The sequence below is a fragment of the Amblyomma maculatum genome, chromosome 3, assembly GCF_055883805.1.
Source record: "Amblyomma maculatum isolate TAMU_Amacu chromosome 3, ASM5588380v1, whole genome shotgun sequence".
Classification (NCBI taxonomy): domain Eukaryota; kingdom Metazoa; phylum Arthropoda; class Arachnida; order Ixodida; family Ixodidae; genus Amblyomma; species Amblyomma maculatum.
Window position 1 is genome coordinate 16,562,101 of NC_139346.1, and position 24,016 is coordinate 16,586,116.

Genomic DNA, 24,016 nt, shown 5'->3' on the forward strand with positions numbered 1-24,016 from the left:
GTTACTCCAGTGTTCTATTTGCTTAAGCGTATTGTTTGCAGTATCTGTCAGTTCTGATATGCTATCTGCGGCAAAAAAAAATGCTGGTGTCATCAGCATAGATAACAAATTTCACGAGTGGAGCTGTGTGGACGATATCGTTTATATATATATTAAAGAGAAAGGGACCTAAAATACCTCCCTATGGAACGCCACAGCCTACAGAATGCGTATCTGATAAAATACCATTTATTGTTACTGCCTGTTTTCGATGCATGAGATAGGACTGCACAAGCGATAGTGCATGTCCGCGGAAACCATAGCGCTGAAGCTTACAAAGAAGTATTTCGTGGTTAAGTAGGTCGAACGCCTTAGAAAAGTCAAGAAATATGCCAATAACTATCTTATTCTTTTCAAGTTCGTTCAATATATATTCCTTTTGCTCTAATAATGCAAGTTCAGTAGATCGGTGCCTACGGAAGCCATACTGAGCCGCTGTTATGATTTGGTGCTTTTCTTCAAAGCGTAAAAACTTCCTGAGTATTACTTTTTCTAGTAGTTTAGAGAATACGGGTAAGATAGATATTGGCCTATAATTCCCGAGTTCATTTTTATCACCTTTTTTGAAGATAACACTTACACGCGCGATTTGCATTTTACGAGGAAATACAGCAGTGATGACACAAAGGTTTAGGATGTACGTAACATATGGTAAAATGAGATCAAAAGCATACCTAATAGGCTTTATCTGGATGCCATCAATATCAGTTGATGTGCTACTGTTCAGTTCTTGAAAAACTGACGTTACATCTTCTTCATATCAACCGGTTCGTGAAATATAGTGACACGAATGTGGACAACTTCACTGGTATCAGTTTGCGGAGCCATATTCCTGGAGACCCTAACAAAATGTGCGTTAAACGTGTCTGCAAGTTCTTTTCCGTATACGTTCACGCCGTTAATATTTAGCGTATTTAAATCAGCACCTTCACTACTTCGCCCTAATATAGCGTTTAGTCGCTTCCACGTAATGTCGGCACGATCCCGAGTAGACGTAAATTGATTTTTGTAATAAGTGTTTCTGGCTTTTTTAAGTTCGGCATTCAAACGATTGCGATGTTTTTTAAATGCTGCTAAATCGCATTCAGCTTTCGTTTTAATAAACTTATGGTATAGTCTGTTCTTTGCATTTATCTTTGCCCTTAATTCTTGTATGATCCATGGCTTGCGACTGTGACGTCTTTGTTTTCTAGTTACTATCGGAAAGCAGGACTTGTAAATTGGCTTTAGGATGTTTAAGAATGCCTCATACGCATTACTGGCATCATTTTCTAAGATCACAGGCGTTCAGTTGCATCTTTCGATCGCAGTTCTAAATGTGGACAGAGTTTTTTCAGAGACAAGTTGGAAGGAGTGCGTTCCTTTCTATAAATATTTTAACGCATATAAATATTGGCAAGTGATCGCTGATGTCAGAGATAATTACTCCAGAACTGATCATACTAGGATCATAATTGGTAATAAACAGATCTATGAGTGATGAAGACGTGGCAGTAACACGCGTTGGTGCTTTAATTACATTCATAAGTCCATGTGTTCTAAGCAATAAATTTAAGATATTTTGGGATGTGTCTGTGGATAACATATTAATATTTATAGGTCACCACCAAAAACAAGGCTTAACTGCTGACTGGCAGTAAACGAAATCAGGGTTTCAAGAAAATCCAGGAATATAGCTACACAGCCTTTTGGCGGCCGATAGCATACTGCAAAAACAGTATTGTCTATGCATATTGTTAACATTTCATAATCGCTCAAAGAAGTTGTGAACTGCTGCAGTAGTTCAGGGCGCTGTTCCTTTTTTAATAGCATTGAAACGCCGCCGCCAAGGCCGGCGTCACGATTTAGAATAAAGGTCTCACAACCAGGCATTCGCAGAACATCACAATCATTTGTAGACCACGTTTCGCTAATGATGGCATCAATGGGCACATCTAACTGTTGGAGGAGAGTCTCAAAATTTTCTTGCTTATATCTAACAGATCGAGCGTTGACATGAAGGCATTAGAATGACGTGTGAAAAACCGGTCCAAGGTAATCTTTGAAGTCGTCGGGTAGTAGATAAGGAACTTTCGTTGTAGTCCGCATAACTGGTTGCAACACACACAAAAAATCGACTACTCCTTCTTAGTGCAGCTTGTCAAGATCGCAATAGTGCTGCACGACTATTGCTGGCACACCATCAGTTTTTCTTATAAAAATTTTTCCGTTACTGCGCCAGACATACTTGAACTTATTTGCCTTTGCCCAATCCTTCACTTCCTTCAACAAGTCTCGATTTCGCCTGGTCAAGTTCTCCAGCACGTGAACATCATCTGCAGTTTTCAGATCTCGCCTGCTAGTCCACCATTGGTCCCTCATGCTCTTTCTTGCGAAACGGCAGATTATGCCAGGCACTTTGCCATGTTTAGGCGGCAATCGGTGTGATATCATGTTCTGACAACTGGGGTAATGCACTTTGACTGGCAATAGCATTAATTTTTGACAAAAGATTTTCATTGTCCGTTAGTGGTACACCATGAATTTCTAAGTTCAGTCGTCGGTTGCGCCACTCGAGGTCATCAATAGGATAGATGAACCACATACACTCTTGTCGGGTCTCCACAAATATATTTGGCTGGACCCGCTGAGCCAGGCGGGAACGGGACAGCGAACCGCCGGCATTCTGTCCTGCTGACATGAAGAACGAACTGCGCGTGCTTGGCAGGCGTGCTGAGGCTGTCGTCTTCTTTTGCGCCGAGACCACGATGGCATGCCGTAGGACCCCCCCCCCCCCCCCTTTTGCGATGAAGACATGAGCGTAGGGGAATAGCGGAAAGCGGACACTGGGAGTGTGAAGCGTACGCGGCGAGAACTGGCACGATCGGGAGGGGTTGCAGTGACACAGTTTGCGATGTCGTCTGAGTCGAGGTGGGCGGGTTTAAGGCGATCAACGGAGATTGTGTCCTCCCGGCAGTTGATGCGCAATAGAAAGTACTTAGGAGCACGCCGGAGCATCTGGTACGTACCATCGTACGGTAGCCGTAAGGGTAGACCAACAGCGTCTTGGCGAACGAAGTCATGTATGCACCGCTGCAGGTCGGAGGGGGGGGGGGGAGGGTGTGGATACGAGAGGAATACTGTCGCTGACGTGATGCAATGACATTGCTCATAGCACTACGTAGTCGGCAGGCGTAATCTGTGATGTCAGCAGGCATGGATGGAGAGGGCTCGAAGGTCTCGCCAAAAGACATGGAGTGTGGTGCCAAATCTTAACTCTGCTGCACAGGTAGAGGAGTCACTGCGAAATGCGGTAGGAGACCAAGCAGGACGAAAGGTAGGCGCTCAATTCATAGAGCAGGGAAAGCGGACGCCATAAGTGAAGTTTTCAACTGCCGGTGAAGATGTTCAATGCCCTACGGGAGATGCAGGTATCCAATAAATAAATACCATTCGAAATATGGTGGTAAGAGGTCGTCTTAACTTGGATGACGCCGATAAGCCGAAATATGTTAGCAAATAATGCTGAGCCAAACTGACCACCACGATCAGTCGTAATAGTGGAAGGGACACCGTAGCGGTTTATCCAGGGTGTGGTGAGCGCTCTTACAAATGACTTCGCCGTTATGTCCAGAAGGGGCATCGCTTCAGGCCACCTCGTGAACCTGTCAATGCAGGCTAACTCGTAGCGGTGGTTCCCGCAGGGAGGATGAGGACCGACAATGTCGTCATGCAGATGGCTGAAGCGGGCGCCCGGGGACGGGAAGGATGCAAGAGGAATCGCAGTGTGTCGGGGCGCTGAGGTGCGCAGATGCCAGGATGGGTCAAAGAATGGAGGGCATCAAAGACGGCTCGGCGGTATGATAGAAGCACGTAGGGACGAGGGCGACCGGTCAGCGTATCACAGACGATAGGAACGGCGCAGTCTCGAAGAAAGACGTCCTCCAATACCAGAGAGGTGTCGCGCGTGCGAAGTGATTGCAGCTCGGCATCGGCTCCTTGAGAGGCAGCCATAGCCGTGCAGTCGATGGTTGGCCTTCCATTGCCCATCCCATTGACTTCAGTGCGAGAAAGAGCATCAGCAACCATTTCAACTTGCCGCTGATGGGACGAATGTCGCCGGTAAACTGGAAAATATAGGCGAGCTGCCTAGTTTCCCGATGAGTGTAGGAGGAACTGCTGGATGCCAGCGGAGACGTCAGAGGTTTGTGGTCAGTAAAGATATGAAAAGGGCGTCCTTCGAGAAAATGGCGGAAGTGCTTCACGGCTGAATATATTGCAAGCAGCTCTCGGCCGAAGGTGCTGTAGCGGCGCTAAGGGTGCGTACGCTTCTTGGAAAAGAAGCTGATTGGCTGCCAAACACCAGCCACGAACTGTTGCAAGACCGCGCTGGAGCAGTGTCCGATACGTCAAACATGAGGGATGTGGGCACATCACATTTGGTATGAACGAGGATCGTGGTGCCGGCGATCGCAGCTTTAATGCCGTTGAATGCGCGGTCAGTGGTATCGCTCCAAGCCAGAAGAGCTGTCGGCTTACTGTGGCCCGAGAGAAGGTCGTGAAGAGGCTGCAGTATTGCAGCGCGGCGAGGAATGAAGCGCTTATAATAGTTGGCGAGGCCGAGAAATTCGCGAAGCTGCCGGCCGGTAGTGGGCCGGGGAAATTGAGTGATGGCGGTGACACAGGTCTGTAACGGGCGGATGCCATGTGCGTTCATGCCATGGCCGAGAAGGTCCAAACTCTGCAAAGCTTAACTCGCTTTTCGGTTCATTGACCACAAGACAAAGCGACAGAGCCTGGCGAGGATTTGACGCAGATGGAGCTTGTAGGCCTTTGACGTAGGGCTGAAGACGAGAATGTCATCAAGATAGGCAAAGAAGCACGTCAAACCGCGTAGGACTTGGTCAACAAAGCGCTGGAACGTCTGGGCCGCATTGCGAAGACCGAAAGGCATCCAACGATATTCAAACATGCCAAAAGGTGCAATAATAACGGTATTCAGGATATCTGAGAGCTCTACAGGAATCTGGTGATATGCCTTCACGAGAATAACATTGCTGAAGATTGTGCAGCCATGAAGGGCCGATGTAAAATCCTGGATATGTGGAATCAGGTAGCTGTCAGGGACTGTGGTCTTGCTGAGAGCCAGGTAATCGCCGCACGAGTGCCAGTCGCCGTTATATTTGGGCACCATGTGGAGGGGCGATGCACAAGAACTGAAGGAAGGACGGATGAAGCCAGGCTCCATGCATATGCTCTAATCCTTTTTTGGCTACAGCGAGGCGACCCGGTGCGAGGCGACGAGCGCGAGCAAACATGGGAGGCACAGTCGTAACAATATGATGCGCCACGCTGTGCGCGACAGGTGCTTGAGAGACGGGGGTCGGGAAACGTCCGGAAACTCGGCAGGTAAGCTCGACCAAGGGTCGGGAACTGTGCTGTGCGCCTGGAGGAGCCGGAGTAGTGGATCACGGCAAGAGACTCCTTGGACGACTAAGCTCGTTTCTGAATCCAGTATGCGGCATTGCCGAATGCATCAACTAGGAGCCTGTAGTGTCATAGGAAGTCGGCGCCGATGATTGGCGAGCGCGCGTCCGCGATGACAAGTACCCAGCGAAAGGTACGGCGGAGTCCACTGCCGACAGTCACCGACTTCTGGCCTTATGTCTGTATGGTCGATCCGCTGACAGCGGCGATTAGAGGTGGAAAGTCTGAAGGACGGCGTCGCTCAGCCAACGTAGGCGGAAGCACACAGATCTCGGCTCCGCTGTCGATTAGGTTGCGGGCTTTCGTTATACGGTCATAGACATGGAAGAGGCGACTGTATCATGGGCCGAGAACACCAGTCGCCTTCAGTGTTCGGCCGGACCGTTTCCCGTAAATGCGCAAGGCTGGCGGCATTGCGTATGCGAGAGCCATAACGGCGGTGGTGCTAGCAAAAGATCCTGAAGGGCGGAGGACGGTTACCAGGAGTAGGGGGCTGGTACGGCGAAAGGAAGGTGAGAAACGCGGCCAGCGAGTGTGAAGGGCTACAACTTCAGCTGTAAGCCGCTCTACTTGCCGAGTGAGCTCCTTATTCGCATGCATCGGTGAGGCGGTCACAGCGATCGTCAGCAGCTGCACTTGGCAACTGAAAGGCAAAAGAAGGAGGAATATTTTCCATAGATGGGAAACCGATGTCTATAATATTATCTGCCAGCGTAGCGAGAGATTCCAGTGTCTCAGATGAAGACACCCTCAGGATAATGCGCACTTGCGGTGATAGGTGCTGCAGGAAGAGTTCCCGCAGGAGTGTGCTGTCGTGTGAAGCAGCGCAATCTCCAGCCAGGGCGGTCATGCGACGCAACAGCACAGTAAGCATGCGATCTCGAGCTCTTCTGAGGTAAGGAGCTGCTGCAGACGACGCGGCTCCGTTTCAGAAGTTCGCTGGATCAGCGTCGCCCGAAGATTATCGTGAGGGCCATCGGCTGACGGAGAGCCCAAGACGTTGCGAACAATCGCAGCAGTAGTAGGCGTGAGTGCACAAATTACGTGGTCGAACATGGTCACCTGCGAAGTGATGCGGTGCCGGCGGAACAAAGTCTCGATGGTGAGGAACCAAAGTTCCGAGTCCGATGACGAGAAGTCAGGGAGGTTGAGAGCATAGACCGCGGACTGATGAGGTGACGCCGTATGAGGCGACGGAGGCGGTACATGAATGGGAAAATCCGTGGCCACGGCTTACACAATTAAATGTAGGCGGTGTCTCGAGCTCCGGACGCTGGTAGGCCTAGCGAAGCGGTTGATACAAGTGCAGGGCAGAGGCAGAGAGCGAAGACGTGAAGTCCGGAGTCACCAAATTTGTGGAGATGAACCATAGACACTCGTTATCGGGTCTCCACAAATATATTTAGCAGGACCCGCTGAACCAGGCGGGAACGGGACAGCGAACCGCCGGCATTCATTCCTGCTGCTACGAAGTACGAATTGCGCATGCTTGGCAGGCGTGCTGAGGTTATCGTCTTCTTATGCACCGAGACAACGATGGCATGCCACAATGTAATGAATAGTTCGCAAAGAAGCTGACTTTGCGGCTACGAAAGCAGTCGTTTGTTAAGAGCTATAGTGCATTATTTTAAAACCATGCATAAAAGTATGCAGCAACATTTCGCGTATGACATCTCTGTATAATATCTGTATAGCATATTTATCAATAAAGACGTGCGCCGCGTTTCCAGACGAACCTCCGCGTCTAAAAGGCGAGTCGCCCAAGCGTCTGTTTTTTTTTTCTTGTTTTTCTTTTGTGAATGTCTTGTGCCATGCTCCGACATCATGTTGCATGGCGGAAGTAAAAAAAAAAACATTGCTAGAGCTGGCGACGCGCATGAGTCGCGTGAGGCAGTAATGATGCCATCGAGACACGGTTCATTTTGTAAACTGAGAGGAATAAAACGCAAAATAATGGGCACGACGTCATTGCGTTCTGAAAATATCGATCATGGCTAACTAAAGGCGGTGTGTATTAAAATGAATGCATATATAGTTGCGTCTCAATACATGCATGCGGTGAGCAAATCGTGGGCAAACATTTTGACAGGCTTTATTACATTACGACGTCCGTGCACGCGCTGCATTGTCTGCGCCGTACGGAAAGAACAAATGAGATGACGAGGAAATCGCGCAGAAAGCTGTGAACGATATATCAGAGCCATAGCGATATCACGAGGGAAAAGAAAGTAGACGAAAAATATATTTGGCTATAATATATGCCCGTTGATGACCTAGCGCGCACCAACCTGATTCAAAATAATTGTGTGCCTCCGGGGACTTCTGCCTGGGCGGTCTCTGCAGTGAAGCGCATCGTAGAAAAAAAATCAAATGCACTACAATGTGTCCTGCCCAAAAGTCTTAGAGCGGCCACGTCCAGCTGGGAAACTTCCGAATATGTTTTTTGCATAGCAAATGGGTCCAGGTACACAACGCGTTAATGTAAAGCGTTTCCTTGTAGCGCTATTTATCCGATTCCGACAACCCTTTCAGGCGTAGTCCGACATTGTTTTATCGCACACTACATTCGCTTGCAAGTATATTGCAAGTCAGACGATTTACGGGACTGTTGACATCACGATAAACTGACCGCGCACAGTTGCAAGCGACCATGCACTGCCGGCGTCGTCGCTATAGCAGACGCTCGGTATGCTGAGGAAGGCTAGTGGTTATAGCTTGCTGGACTGTCGTCTGCATTAATTTGAGATTCTCGTTCGGTCCATATTATCGTAAGGCGTTTGACAACTTTTTTTTAAATGTAAGTCTGTCTAGGATGTATCACTTGAGCGAAAGTGTTATCAAGCTAATTTACCAAATGTGGCAGCATAGCAGACTGTAAACTAATCTGTGCGATTCGCTACACCAAGCTTGCACACCATAAAACAATTTGCATCCTTAAAGGGGACATATTGAACAACAAACCCTTGCACCCGACAAAATAGGAGCTTGTGTTACGTTTACACACTCTTAAAAAAAGTAGTTGTGGTTACTAAGTTTTAGGGTACTAACTGCTTGGACATATGCTACTAACTAGTTAGTAACTGCAGGTAGTATCTGCTAGGTAGTAGCATATACTACCTCTAGAAGGCAGTAACCAGAACTACCACTAGGTAATTTTCTACCTCTAGATGTAGTACCAGCAACTACATTTAGCAAACTGTACTACCTATAGAAGGTAGTAAGAGCAACTACCTTTACTAGTATTCACTACCACTGAAAGTAGTGAGATTAACTACCTTTAGCTAAATCTTCTACCTATAGGAGGGAGTAAGAGCAACTACTCTTACTAATATTCCATACCACTGCAGGTAGTAAGAGTAGCTACCTTCAGCAAAATCTACCATCTATAGGAGGTAGAAAGAGCAACTACCTTTTCTAATATTCGTTACCACTGCAAGTAGCTAGATGTACTACCGTTAGCAAACTACACTACTTCAGAGTTAGTATTAGCAGCTACCTATATCAAGATATACTACCTCTGTAAATAGTGACAGCCACTACTTTAAGCAACACGCACCGCTTACAGAAGGCTGTAACATTACAATCTGTAGTAAAAAATACTACACATTTAGCAAACTCCTCTGCTTTGTTTTTATAACCACAAACCTGAACGCTGGATTACACAAGATGGAAGCACTGTGAAGCAGTGGTCATACATGGCTTCCAAAAAAGAAACAAATCGAACACAAGTGTATAGGTAAGAAGATGGGACTATTTCACATTATTCAATTCACGCATTCAAGTTTCACAATAAAAAACAATTGCCCGCATAAGAAGGGGTGCACTAAACCTCGCACAGCCCACGGGCACCTTGCTTTTCGCCTCCACAGAAAAGCGGCCGCCGAGGCCACGATGCGATACCGCATGCTTGCGCACAGTCCGAGCGTCGAAATCACTGTACCACCCCGGAGATTCAAAACTGTTTCCCAAAAATGCCAATTTGAGACATTCCTCACATCCTGACATTACGCAACAGACATCCAGCTTGTCATAATGCATATTACTAATTATTGAAAGGATGCCTGGCAGCTAGGTGTATATTGCTGAATAGATTTGCTAAATAAGTTCAAGCTCAATAAGAATAATTGAAGGATTTTAGAATATAGTTGCATAACCTGCAGTATTTTATTTGTTCCGCTTACTCTATTCATCACAAGATTACAACCATTAGGAAAGACCAATTTCCTCTTTTAAGTTTGGTTTAAGGAATCAAAGTGCCAATAATTGCTTTGAAAAAGGAGACTGAAATATTTGCCCCAAGCTACCGCTTATGTAAATGTTGACTTCGAAGTGTGCGTCCTCGTCCGTTCTGTTGTGACTGGAGCAGTGCGCGCTAATGGACAGGCCCGCACCCCTCTTCGCGCTTCGCCGGGTGGACTCGCCGCCTGCCTGCGCTCAGCGGGACGCCCCCCACAGCGGGCTCCCTCACTCTGCTCTAGTTCTGAGAAGCAATCCCCATCCCCATCTCCGCGGCCTCCGTTCTTCGCCCGGCAGTTCGGCTAACGCCTCGGCCGACGCGGGTCGCACCCTCTTATCTGGTGAATAAACAAAGTTTACAGCTTATCAGTAGCGCGTACGTCTTTTCAACATCGACGACGCGCAATCACGACAGTAAACCAGTTTTCCCACTGGCCTTAAATGATAAGTCGCACAATAAAAAATCTGCCACATGCAGCTGTACCACTTCAGCAACCCAGAACGCATTCTGGAGAACAAAATCGCTTTTCACAGGAGTGCTTTGTTGCGGAAACCAACTATAAAAAAAACAGCGAATGAGTTTATTAATTGATAAACTGCAGAAAATGAAGAAACAATGCAGACTAAGCTATACGACTCATGAGCTCTCACCTGATTTCAGTGGAATAAGACACTCAGTCTTGCAAAACCTTGGTGTATAACTGGTGTGGACTGAACAGTGTTGATTAGAAAACAGCTCTGCCTATAACTCGAGTGGGAGCAATAAAAGGCCTTATATATGAATTGTATGCCTTTTTCCAGATTGTTTTTATGTATATGGTCAGTGTAGAGGAAAAGAGGGCAGGCATAAGGACGACTATACATTTGTCACTTGCTAATTCTGCACAGGTGACCACAATAACAGCGTCAACCAACTGTTACTGCCCTGATGTTTTGCACGGCTGCAGTGTCCACATCATATCTATGCCCACATGATGCCGAGTTGGGCGTCCTCCTAAGATTTAGAATGTGAAGCTTACTTTCATAACTCTTAACAGACCATCAAAATGTGGCTAGCATTAGTGCGGACCTCAAAGGCTGTCGTGGAGAGCGATTGTACAAAGCTAAATGTCACAAGGAAAAGCTAGGAGAAAAAAAAATATTAGAAGAGCCTCATCAGTTTCCCTAAAGATAAAAAAGTCATGAAAGGCCGTTAAGGTTTGACCTTGCCTTCGAAGATTTAAAATGGAAGGTGGCATAAGCGCTCCACAATATGGATGATAGGCAAACCTCGAAGCCTGGACTAGAAAAAATCTGTAAAATGCCGCAAGTCTCAAATTAGGCTATGTTGAATCATATTTTTTTTCTCCATGACTGTGAGGCACACCTACCTTAAGATTAGGAAATTGATAAGAAAATTGGTGCTCTAAAAGAGTATGAATGTTTCTGACATGCATAAAATGAAAGCCTATGAAACATTTTTCAAATTTTGGCATGTTTGAACAGAGTAGATTGCTTCAAAACTAAACAAAAAACAATACCCCATCGCCCCATAAATTGCCTTAAATTTTCAGGTACTAATCTCTTGGAGGAGATGAATAAACAGTCTAGGTGAACACATTGAATTGTTCTGCTTCCAACAATGCTATCTAAGGTGAAACATGCGGCTTCTCAAGCATCGCCGCAATTGTTTGAATAAAGGATCAAAATTAACAAACACAGTGCCCGTTGCTAAAATTTTACCCTTTTGTTAAGGCTGAGACCTGCACTGTGAAGAGACAGCATATGTGATTACATTATTATGAACAATTTCTGTTTTGTTACAGAAGCATGATGTAACGGCAGAGCCTTTTGTGGGTGCAGGTTGCAGCTTAAAGTGACGCCCATAGAGAGGCACGTAAACAACTGCTTTGAAATTTCCTAGCTTCAGACTGCACCTATGGCACGTCTATGGCACTTTTCTTCATTTATAATAACTAGGTGCATTGTAGAGCAAAAAAAAAGATTTTGTAAGATGTCATTTCAAAGCCAGTATTTTTAAATCACTCCAACATGAACTTGTCACATTTCTTTCACACATCCACAATTTCTTCAAATTTCTTAAACAAGGCAACGTGATTTCCTTATATTGCTGTATTTCTGATCGGCAAAACTGAACAGGAAACCAAGAAATAGTGTGTAAATGCCTGCTCTAGCAAAGCTACCAAGAAATAAATAAATTTAACTAATGGGAGCAAAGAGATCCCGAATATGTATTTCATGATTAAATTCCTGTTACAAAAGAAAAATAAACAAATATGCCCACATGGGAAAGACAAAGCAACAATCTGGCGATGCGTAAGTCATCATAGATACACTGCGAAAAACAAATACTGAAAACTGTAATTTACAACTGAATTGCTAAGGGCGGTGCCACGAGCGGCTGTCAATACCAACGGATAGTGGCACCGCCACAGCCTGCGTCCGTCACAGACCAGCATTGGTTTACAATAATGTAATAAGGTATGCTGTCCCCTTTACGCTAAAACTCGCAGGGTTCGTGTATGGGCAATATTGTGAGGAGCGGGGAGTTTTATTTGTTTATTTTGTGCTTTAACTTTACGCCTTTCTCCCAATGCTCGAAAAAAAAAACAAGTTTCAGCTTTGGTAACACTGCTTGAAAAAATACAATGCAACATGTTCCCTCATATTCTTTCTCATCTCTTTGAGACATGATCTTTAACTTTAGGAAAAACTAGGAATACGTTTTTTTTTTAATTCCTGAATAAGACTGCTCCCAAGTAACACAAAGTGGGTTATGACGTGGGGGCCCGCTGTAGGCCCATGTTTGGGGCCCATACGGGCCCCATGCCCATACGGGGCCCGTATGCCCATACGGGTTCGCATGGGGCCCATACGGGCCCCATGCGAGATTTGCCCTACGTACCCAGAGGGGCCCCGCGTGGGCTGCCAAATTTTGCCGCGATTGGTCCCAATCTGTATCCGAGTGGGCAGCCCAAATATGGCTGCCCGCATTCAGCCCAGATTGCCGAATATGGGCAGCGTACCAGAATCATTAATGGGTCCTACGTTTATGAAGGCAGTGTCGCCCCATTTATCAAGGTTATAATTTTTAAGTCGATCAATCCCTCCAATATCTGAATTGTACCGGCGTGGGCTTTACGGAGACCCGTCCGTTTTGAGCTGGCCGACGTTCTGCGCTCATGGGTTGAATCTGACATTTTCGGGGCTGCCCAAGTTCCAATAATCATCAAGTGTGAAACATTGAGCACAATTTTTTACCTTGTATTCGACACTCAGTAACATAAGAGAAATTTATTCCCAACACTTTATCGCCCCCAAGTGTTGGTCTGAATATTTATTTCGGTGGTGTGTGTGGAATATTAATGGCGCAGGAAAACTTTTGGAGGTAGTTCAGTACATACTTGTAAAGTGGAACAGTTACTACTGCATATTTTCTGCCAATACTGCATAATTAACGTAGTTTTTAGAGTAAAATTATATAGTCTTTTTTCAGCGCATGCATATGCATAAAATAGTTATGTGAAAAATCCAAAAGATGCAATTAGCGGGCGGTATAAGATGAATTACATAAATAAAATGGTGCCTGAAAGATAGGTTGAAAGGGATTCAGAGCGGTAAGCCCGCCTAGGGTCCATTTGGGGCACACTGCGGCCTTTCGTGGGAAGCCCCAATCGGACTTCTCTTTATTTATTTTTTTATTTTGGACATACTGCTAGCTTCTGTCGAGGCTGTTGGAGGATTGGGGTACATCATGATAGGTACTTAGTAACACGTCGCATCTTATACATAGACTATGGAATAACGTTGAAAATTGAGTAGACATCATGCGCGGTAATGTCAAAGTTTGTAGTGTAATATGCAATGCAACACTAAACAGGTGAAGTAATATTTCTTAACAATTGTAGTACTCAAATGTTAGATTATCATGTTCGGGGAAAAATGATTACGGCAGGTTAGAAAGGAAGATTTGTAGAGATTCAGAGCCAATAACATCCTCAGGTTACATGTTCCATTCCTTAATTGCTTGCGGAAAAAATGAATAACAAAAGGTGTCAGTAGGACACTTATACTCTACTAAATGCTGTGAATGTTTAGTTCTAGTATTTCTTTTAGATGAAGGGACTAGGTAAAGCTCGGAATCTATTTTTAAAGCACCCTTTATCAGAAGGAAGAGGAACTTAAGGCGTGAAGTTCGGGCGCGGTTACTAATACTGGTAAGGTTCGCGCTGTTCAAAAGTTGATTTGGGGTCGATACTTGTTAAAAATAAACCTTACTGCTTTCCGCTGGACACTCTCTAATTTATTTATGGATTGTTGTGTGTGCGAAAACCAGTAAAGAATGTTGTACTCGAGCACAGGCCTGACAAGGAGAAAATGTGTTAGCAACTTGCTGTCGGGCGAGGCAGATGGGATTGATCGCTTAAGAGGAAAAAGCGCGGAAAATGCTTTTGATGTTTCATATTGCACATGCTTTTTCCATTTCAAATCTGAAGAGACAAGGACACCGAGGTATTTGTATTCTTGGACTGCTTTTAGTGGTTTGTTTCCAACTTCATACGGGAAAACCAGAGTTCTTTTTTTTTTGACACAGTCATGAAAACTGATTTCACTAGATTCAGAGTCATCTGCCAGTCCCGACACCATGTTGCTATTTGACTAGTGTCTTGCTTAAGTTTACCTGATCGTCATGGGATTTAATTTCTTTATAAATAGTGCAGTCATCTGCGAACATTCGGATTGTTCGTTAATATTTGATGTTAGATCATTGATCTAAAGAAGGAATAAAATAGATGCTCGGGTACGCCGGTCTTTACTTTAACACGCTCCCACACGGCATTTGACATCCGACGGACGACCGTCGGTACGCCCTCTTCGTACGTTCAGACCTCCGTCGGACATCCGATTTTTGTTCCGAAGTTATCTCCCGGACATCCTACGAACCATCCGATGCAAGACCGCAGAACATGTACAGTTAATCCAGCGGACGTCCGAGCGCGGACATACGGACTATTCTCGGACGTTTCATAGTAGCATGCATACCTAGCAAATCCGCTTGGTTTTTACATGCATTTGTTTGTAAAACAGTGGCAGGCCACTGTTTTTATTAAAAAAACTAGTCGTAGGTGAAATGAAAGTTTTATTTCACGACATGTACATACATCAAGAAGAACGTGCTTAGGATGTGCTCTTGCGGGTTGAGCTGACCGTTCCGATGAATGCCTCGGCCACGATTTCGCGACTGCCTCAGAGGTGCCCATTGAGTCCGGGTGTAGGCTCCTCACTGCAACTAGAAAAAAAAAGCAGTTCAAAATACCACACTGAGAACTCGAAATTGTTTGGTCGCGCAAAACTTCTACTCAGCGAATGACAATCATGGGATAAGATTACTACTACTACTATCTAAAAAGATAAAAGCAGTGCCTCTGAAAGCAAACAGTGGGAAAGTATGCGATTTTAACCAGAGCTGCGTTCTAACTTGCAACTTGTAACGCTAAACGGGAATCGTAACATCTTTCTATCGGTTAATACGAATTGGCTGTTATTTGCCAGATAGTAAATTACTCTATCGTTTTTAATATCAGTTTCGGCAATTTACTTGCCTGATACGATTAGAATCAAGCTGAAACATGTGTCTGCAGCATCGGCGGTCGGCGACCCAAATAACGAGGCTTGGCTGCTTATGGGTCGCCGCGGCAACGATGCTGCAGAAGGATTTCGAATGATTTGTGGTTGAATCAGGCAAGTATATAATCTAAACTGGTATTAAAAAAGACAGACGGTTGTATATGCTATACGTGTTCCCAATTTGAGCGTGAATAAGCGAGCGGTTTAACCGACAGAAGCATTTTGCGGTCGGTGTTGACCGTTGGAACACTCGTACCAAATGAACCACTCCCAAAAGCAAAATTTGCGCTATTAATTACTAGGCAGATTGAAGAGCACTTAAATAGCCATGATGGGTGCATTAAAAGATGTTTACTTAACACGACACGGCTAGATGCTCCGGATTGTGAATCACACGCCGACGAGCGAAGCTACGATGAGAACACGGCAACTCGTGCTGAGCGGCTATGGCTGGCGTAGGCTTACGCTAGCTTAGCCGAGACTTTGGCTGAGCCGCCAGTAACGTATATGTAGCATGTTACCGCATTACGCCGAAAAAAAAACTTCAAATTAAATTTTTAATGTGTCACAATGAACAATATGCAGCATTTTATAATAAAACAATTTTTAACAGCAGTTTATTAATATTATTCGTACAATTTGAGTCAAGACAAGCCGAAGCCATCTATGATATGCAAAGAAACATGGCGGATAAAACGTCGATAATATAATCAATATACTATATTTATAGTGCGTTTGAAGCGCGGGCTCAATGCGTGTGCGACTGAAGTTCATGAACTGAGGACGTTTTATTTCGGTTAGTGACATCATAAATGTAGTAATTAGGATCAGAGCGCTGTCAGCGCGTCCAAGGAGCGGTTCAAAAAAGCCAGCGCACTGCTGAACACCGCAGAACTGCTCTGACAGCTCCTTAAATGGATAGCTCTTCGCAAGAAAACGCGACCATTGATAACTTGATATAAATTGCAGTGACTGGCAGGGAATATAGCTTTTTTACTGGTTCAGTTCAGTTCAGTCGTTCATCGTGTCCGACTCTTCGTGACCCTATGGACCATGTCACGCCACGCTTTCCGATCTCTCACTATCTTTCTAACATCACATAAATTCATCTGCAGTGCCTCGAGGATGCCATCTAACCATCGCGTTCTCTGCCTACCCCCTCTCCGGCGACCCTCAACCTTTCCTGCAGCATCAAATCTTTCTCCAGCGACTCCTCCCTTCTCATCAGATGACCAAAGTAGCTGAGCTTTAACTTTAGAATTTGACCATCCAAGAGCAGTCAGGGTTTATGGTCGACAATATCGACAGATTTGATCTTCTGGCAGTCCAAGGAACTCTCAAGAGTCTTCGCCAGCACCACAATTCAAACGAGTCAATTCTTCGGCGGTCAGCCTTCTTCACTGTCCAACTCTCGCATCCATACATCACAACTGGAAAGACCATAGCAGGAGTTATACGGATCTTGGTTGGCAGAATAATGTCTCTGCTCTTTACTAGGCGGTCAAGGCTCTCTTGCTCTCTTTCCCAGAAGCAGGCGTCTCCTAATTTCATTGCTGCAGTCTCCTTCCGAGGTAATCTTGGAGCCCACAAAGAGAAAATCTGTCACAGCTTCCACTTCTTGTCCATTGATGCTCCAGGACTTGATAGGGCAAGACGCCATGATCTTTGTCTTTTTAATGTTCAGTTTAAGCCCAAACTTCTCACTCTCTTATTATACGCGCATCAGAAGTCTCTTGAGTTCCACTTCGCTTTCTGCCATTAAAGTGGTGTCATCGGCATATCTAAGGTTGTTGATACGTTTCCAAGCAATCTTCACTCCAGCTGAAAACTCGTCCAGGCCTGCCTTCCTAATGATGCACTCTGCATATAGGTTAAATAGGCAGGGCGACAGTATGCAGCCTTGCCTCACTCCTTTCTTGATCGGAAACCAATAAGTAAGACCATGCCCAGTTCTGACTGTGGCCTCTTGCCCTTTATACAGGTTCCTGAGGAGACAGATGAGGTGAATTGTAACTCCCATCTCTTGCAGAGCTTGCCACAATCTGCTGTGATCTACGCAGTCAAACGCTTTCGCATAATCAATAAAGCAGAAGTAGATGGGTTTCTGCAACTCTCTTGCTTTTTCCATGATCCAGCGAAGGTTGCCAATTTGGTCTCTAGTTCCTCTGCCCTTGCGAAACCCAGCATGCACGTCCGGAAGCTCCCGATCCACATGCTGCTGCAGCCTACCTTGGAGGATTTTCAACATCACCTTGCTAGCATGCGAAATAAGCTCTATCGTACGGTAGTTGGAACAATCTTTGGCACTGCCTTTCTTTGGATGGGGATGTAAACTGACCTCCTCCAATCCTGTGGCCACTGCAGGGTTGTCCAAATCTTCTGACATAATGTATGCAGAATGTTAACAGCGTCATGGTTGAGGATTTGAAGCAACTCAGCTGGAATGCCATCAATTCCGCTAGCTTTGTTCTTAGCAAGGCTGGCTAAGGCCCATTACTTCACTCTTCAGGATGCCCGGCTCGAGATCAGTAATCACAACCGTCTTATGTTGGGTTTGCATATTCGGGTCCTTCTTGTACAGTTCTTCTGTGTATTCCTGCCACCTCTTCTTTATCTCTGAGGCTTCAGTGAGGTCCTTGCCTCGTTTGTCCTTTATCACGCCCACCTTAGCACAGAAGCTTCCTTTGATATCCCTGATTGTCCTATACAGAGCTCTTGTCTTTTTAATTGGCTCTTGTCCTCAACTGCTTGGCACTGTATGTTCAGGAAGGCATTCTTATCTCTCCTTGCTATTTTCTGAAAATCCGCATTTAGAACCTTGTATCTTTCTCTTTCCCCCATAACTTTTGCCATCCTTCTTTCCTCAGCTGTTTGCAAAGCCTCTTCAGAAAACCAGTTTGCTTTCTTGCATTTCTTTTGGTTTGGAACTACCTTAGTAGCCACTTCTTGTATTATATCACGAACATCAGTCCACAACTCTTCGGGCTCTCTGTCTTCTAGATCTAATTCTTGAAATCGATTCCTCACTTCCACAGCATATTCTAATGGAATTTGATCCAGATCATACCTAAAAGACCTTCTAGTTTTCTGCGTTTTCCTCAATCGAAGCTTAATTTCGGCAAAAAGAAGCTGATTTTCGGTGCTCCAATCTGCCCCAGGCCTTGTTTTTACTGCTTGTATAGCTCTTCTCCATCTCTGCCGGCAAAGAATATAATTGATCTGATTCCTGTACATACCGTCCGGTGAAGTCCATGTGTACAGGCGCCTCTTGTGCTGTTGAAAATGAGTATTCGCTATGGTCAGGCTGTTTTCTTGACAAACCTCTACTAGCCTCTGCCCAGCTTCATTTCACTCGCCAAGCCCAAATTGCCTATAATTCCGGATATTTCTTCACTCCCGACCTTAGCATTCCAGTCTCCTATTAGAAAAACGACGTCTGATGATGGGGTGTGGTCTAAAAGGCATTGTAGGTCCGCATAAAATCTCAAACGTCAGCTTCTTCAGCAGTAGTGGTCGGTGCATAGGCTTGCATAATTGTTATGTTGAAAGGGTGACCTTGGATCCGAAGTGAAATCATTCGGTCGTTTTTGGGGTTGTACCCTAGCACTGCTTTGCCCATTCTTCTGTTTACTATGAGATTGACCCCATTCCTTCTCTTGGATTCGTGCCCACAATAAAAGACATAATGGTCGCCGGAGATAAATTCTCCTATTCCGGTGCACTTGAGCTCGCTGATACCCAAGATAACAATGTTCAATCTGTCCATTTCTCGCTTGACGACATCCAATTTACCTTGCGTCATAGATCTTACATTCCATGTTGCTATGTGATATATCTCCTTGCAACATCGGACTTTCCGGTCGCTTCCCGATACATCCACAACTGAGCGTCCTTTTGGCTTTAACCCAGCCGCTTCATTCGTCCTGGAGCTACTAGGAATCGACCTTTGTTCATCCCCAGTAACATGTGGGACGCCTTCCAACCTGGGGGCTCATCTTCCGGCGCCATATCTTTAATGGTATTGTGACTGGCCATAGGGTTTTCTTGGCAGGAAATACTGGAGTGGGTTGCCATTACCTTCTCCAGTGAATCACATTTTGTCAGAACTCTCTGCCGTGACCTGTCTATCTAAGGTGGCCCTACACAGCAGAGCTCACGACTTCATCGAGTTTTGCAAGCCCCTCCGCCACGACAAGGCAGTGATCCATGATTGGGTTTTTACTGGTACTTTGATGTTATAATGAGTGCGCTCAGGTCGGAATTCCCTTGGTAGCCCAATCAATTATTCAGTGCCCACCAGTACCCACACATGAACTGATGAGCACGGGTTCTGTTGAGGTCTGTATCGAGACTATTTTTCTGAAATAATTGTTTGAATGTTGATCCGAGAAAAATGATCCCTCGTAAACTCTACGGACATCCAAATACGGATGTCCGTTTTCGGCTGTGTTTCGTTCCTACCGGTTTATGTCCCAATTCGGATGACCGTTTTCGGATGTGCTTCGTTCTTCTGGCGGACGTGCCGCTCCGGTTTCGGACGTGCGGGACGTCCGACGGACATTATTGGCCGTGTGGGCTGTTATGCGCAACCGTCATAATGCACATACCGGCAGCGTTCTGAAAGAGAATCTTGTATCCAGTTCATTACATTATTACAGCCAAGGAAATTGTGACGCAAACATCAGTTTCGGGTCCGAGACGCGATCAAACGCTTCTGATAAATCTATAAATAAGGTGTCAACCTGGCTGCGTTTGTCGAGAGCGGATGCGAGATCATGGATTGTTTCTAATAGCTGAGTTGTGGTTGACAGCCCTTTCTTAAAGCCGTGTTGGTTAGGACTGAGCAGATTATTTTTTTTTTCAAGGAAAGTTACGATATGCTTCAGAATGATATGTTCGAGGATCTTCGATGCAGCACAGGTGAGTGAAATAGGATGATAGTTAGATTTATTTGTGGTGTCAGCAGCTTTATGAACGGGAACTACTTTAGCGATTTTCCAATCTCGAGGCACATATGCGTTTTAAAGGGACTTCTTATACATCAGGAACAAGTATTTGGATACCCACTCTGCGTATCTGTTTAAAAATGGATTTGGAATATTGTCTGGACCGCTAGATTTCTTTCATCATGATTAAGGAGAAGAGCAAAATACCTGATTCGCTTAGTGTTAGTTCGTGTGGAGTACAAATATATGTTGCAGTTGTCCGCAATTAACCCAAGAAATACCCGTGTGGGCAGCGTGGAGGCAGGCCCGCTCTTCAGCCCGGATGCAAACCACGCGGGACCTATTTAGTTTTTGAGCTGGCAGCCCATTTGGGCTAGCCCGTCTACTATTCGCTTTAGGCCCACATTTGCATCGGATGTGCCCTAAAGTGCCCCGCAAGAAACAGATGCGGGCAAAAGCGGGAACGAGCAGTTTCCTGCCCCGCTACAAGCCATGCGGAAATTATCTAGGTTTTTGGTGGGAAACCCCAATTGGGGCAGCCCAGGAATTTTCTGCATGAAGCCTACATTTACGTTTGACCTTCCCTCAAGAACCCATCAAGGGTCCTATGCAGGCAATGCACGGGCATACCCGTTTTTAGCCCCGCCGCGGCCCATGCGGGACCTATTGCGCTTTTGAATGGGCAGCCCCAATTAGATAAACCAGACTTTTCTACACAAAGCCCAAATTTTGTTTGCTTCGGCCCTGAAATTCCCCAAGTGGGACCCTTGAGGGCCAGATGTAGGAATATGTACTCAGTTAGCCCTTTCCACTCCTATATGATGCCCAGATGGAAAGAGCAGGGGCAAGCCCAATTTGGGCGTGCCCGCGTGATCCCTAAAGGGAGCCCTCATGGGTGTTATCGTAGTTGCCAAAGCCCAACTTGCCCATACGGGCCATTGGTGGGCCACGTAATGTGTGCTACTTGGGCTATGTTGAAATGCGCCGAATTTGGGACAGTGTTTAATGTTCTGTCATTCTGTATATGAAAAAAATTGATATTCGCAAACATTTTGCTATTGATGTGGCTGGAGTTTGGGGACTAGGCTTCACCGCAGTCGAACCATGAGGAGCCGAGATGACGGAGCAGAAGCAGCCAGGGAGAAGAGGTAAAGAAGAGAGTTTTATACAACTTTTTACATGATGCTTATTTACAGGTCAAGAGAGAAAAACGGAGCTCTCTGTGGAGACAATTTTCACCGCTTAAATACAGTCGGTTGTCGCCACATCCCTAGCTGGGAAAAGAAGGTTCAGTCGGTGAAGTCCAATCACTGGGGCACAAGAGATCACTGGAGGTGTCGCCCACTGCCGAGGGTGGTGCTCGAACATCCTCTCACATCTTTCAGTGGCGAGGGCAAACTTCTCCGATGTCGCTGATGATCTTGTGCGGACGATGGAGATTCTACACCAAGCCAAAACATCCCGCGAAGTCGCCCGCTCACGGCGGTCATCCGTCAAGGCGTCAAGTGGGGTCAACCGTCAAGGCTGCTCGGTGGCGCGCCTCTGGCCCATTCGGCACAACGAAAGCTTCCCTGCTGTCGTCGCCGTGGCGCCAAGGAGTTTAAGGCCTGAAAGGCAGCTGGTTTCTATCCCGAAGGAGAGGAGGCTGGAAGGATTGGCCGCCGCAGCCGTAAACAAAGCGTCACTCCGCTGCCGTCGTCGCCTCTTCGCTGCCTTTGGCGCAGGTCGCTCACCGGCGTCCGCTAAGTACGCCTCTCTTTTCAGCTCCTGGAGTTTGTGCGTACCTCGGGCGGAACCCCGGTCACAACAGCCCGTCCGCGCCCGAACAGGCCTCGCAGTGGGGCGGCCCACGCCGCTCCGCGAAGAGACCTGGAGTCGGATCAACCTGGTCGGTCCAGCCGCGTATATAACCTGGCCCTCTGGTTCTTGCTTACTCGCTGGAAAGCTTTAACAGTCTCAGCCACGCAAGGCCCAACACAGAGCAAATATCAAGCAGAAAACCAACTTCGAAAACTGCCGGGCTGCTTTCTAACCAAGATTGCCTTTACAAAAAAGAAAAGAAACAAACCAAATTTAGCCCCGATAATTTCAAGTCCTCTTCCGAAAGAAACCATGTTAGAGAAAAGAAAAAAACAGAGCGGAATTTCTGTTCAAAAGCGAACACTCAAGCTAGAATATTGAGCCATGTTGTAACATGAAAATTGCCGTAAAAAGCCACTTCCTGAGGGAACATATCTTCAAGGTGGGGCTGCAGGTTACCAAAGGGTAATACAAAAAAAAGAGTAATGCCAAACAAGAGGGCATTGCCCAGGGAAGCTTTGTCTGAGGTCGTCAGCGTTGGCATTATCACACCCTTTTATTTAACGCATGCCAGATGCGCATTCCTGCAAAACTAGGCTCCAAGGAAACATAGATGTTAAGATGGCAGGTAAACGAACAAAGGCTTTTTCTACAAGCGGGCACGACCCTGCACACAACATTGCAATTTTCGAATAGCTGAAACAAGACAAGCGCCTTCCTTCTCGGACGCACTGCTTGCACGCTCACAAGCTTCATGGGGGCGCTCCCCCTACAATGTTAACCTGTCAAGTGGGGACGACCGACGCACCGCGTTCACTCGCTTTTTTTATGCAGCACAGAAGGGTGAGTAGTCAGGAACCCTCAAAAAGCCTGACTAGCCGGGGATGATTTTTTTTTAGATTCCATTCACCCCTCTCAAGTCTTAATGCTTCAGCCGCGCCCTTGGCGGCCGCGATCCTATGGCGGAACTAGAAGCCGAGATCTAAGAAAAACTTGAAGGTCTCAGCTCGCTAACCTGACCTTTTTCGCGTCGGAACTGTACGCTTCCGAAGAGTAGCCCGCGATTGGAAAGCCGGATGCGAGATAGGGGCGAGCGACTGCGAACGCGTTGCTTGTTGATCCTCCTGTCTTGGATCCCATTAGCATGCTGCGTCCCCCTCTTACTGCCGCGCATTTTGCAGCGCCATTTTACGCGGCTACGACGTCCCTTCCGTAGCAAGCTACTCCTGTTACCTGTCCATAGACCACTACTGCACTGTCTCAAGTGACAGGAGGGCCCAGCACATTTGGATTTCCAAACGCCGCGAGCCTTTGCCGGTGACGTAACTGGCCTTGACCGTTTCTGCGCGCGCTTAGCCTGTTTTCTTTTCACGCGACAGTTATGGTCCCTTCCCAGCTCATCGCACCTGTCACCCCTCACGGAACGATTACCTGAGTGCTTCGACGTAAAGGTAGACATCTTCCAAATAGCACGGGTTCTTGCACTTTTTGTTCTGCTAAAGACTTCGCGACCGGACCTCGATCGTGCCGCATTTGACATTAACCTTCGCTGCGCGCACTTCGCTTGGGCTCCTTTCACGCGAGCTCTGCCTGCGTACCAAGCGATACCTGCAACCTGCCAAGAGACAACGACCTGAGTGTCTCGAGGTAGCCATGCTCGAAGAATTTAAGGGTCTCGTTCATCTAGATCTGCGAAAGCCTCCACGACCTAACACTGATACAGCCCAAGGGGTTTTATACCCCTGTCACACGGGCACTTGTAAGGCCTAGAGAATTAAGGTTCTTTGCTTCAAAGGCGGTTGACGCGCAGCTTCACGGGAAAGTCGTGGGCCCTTTGCGATAAAGGCTCGTAACGGGAAAGGCGGTCGTTAGCGGCCTTCAGCTTCGTAAAGGAGCAGCCC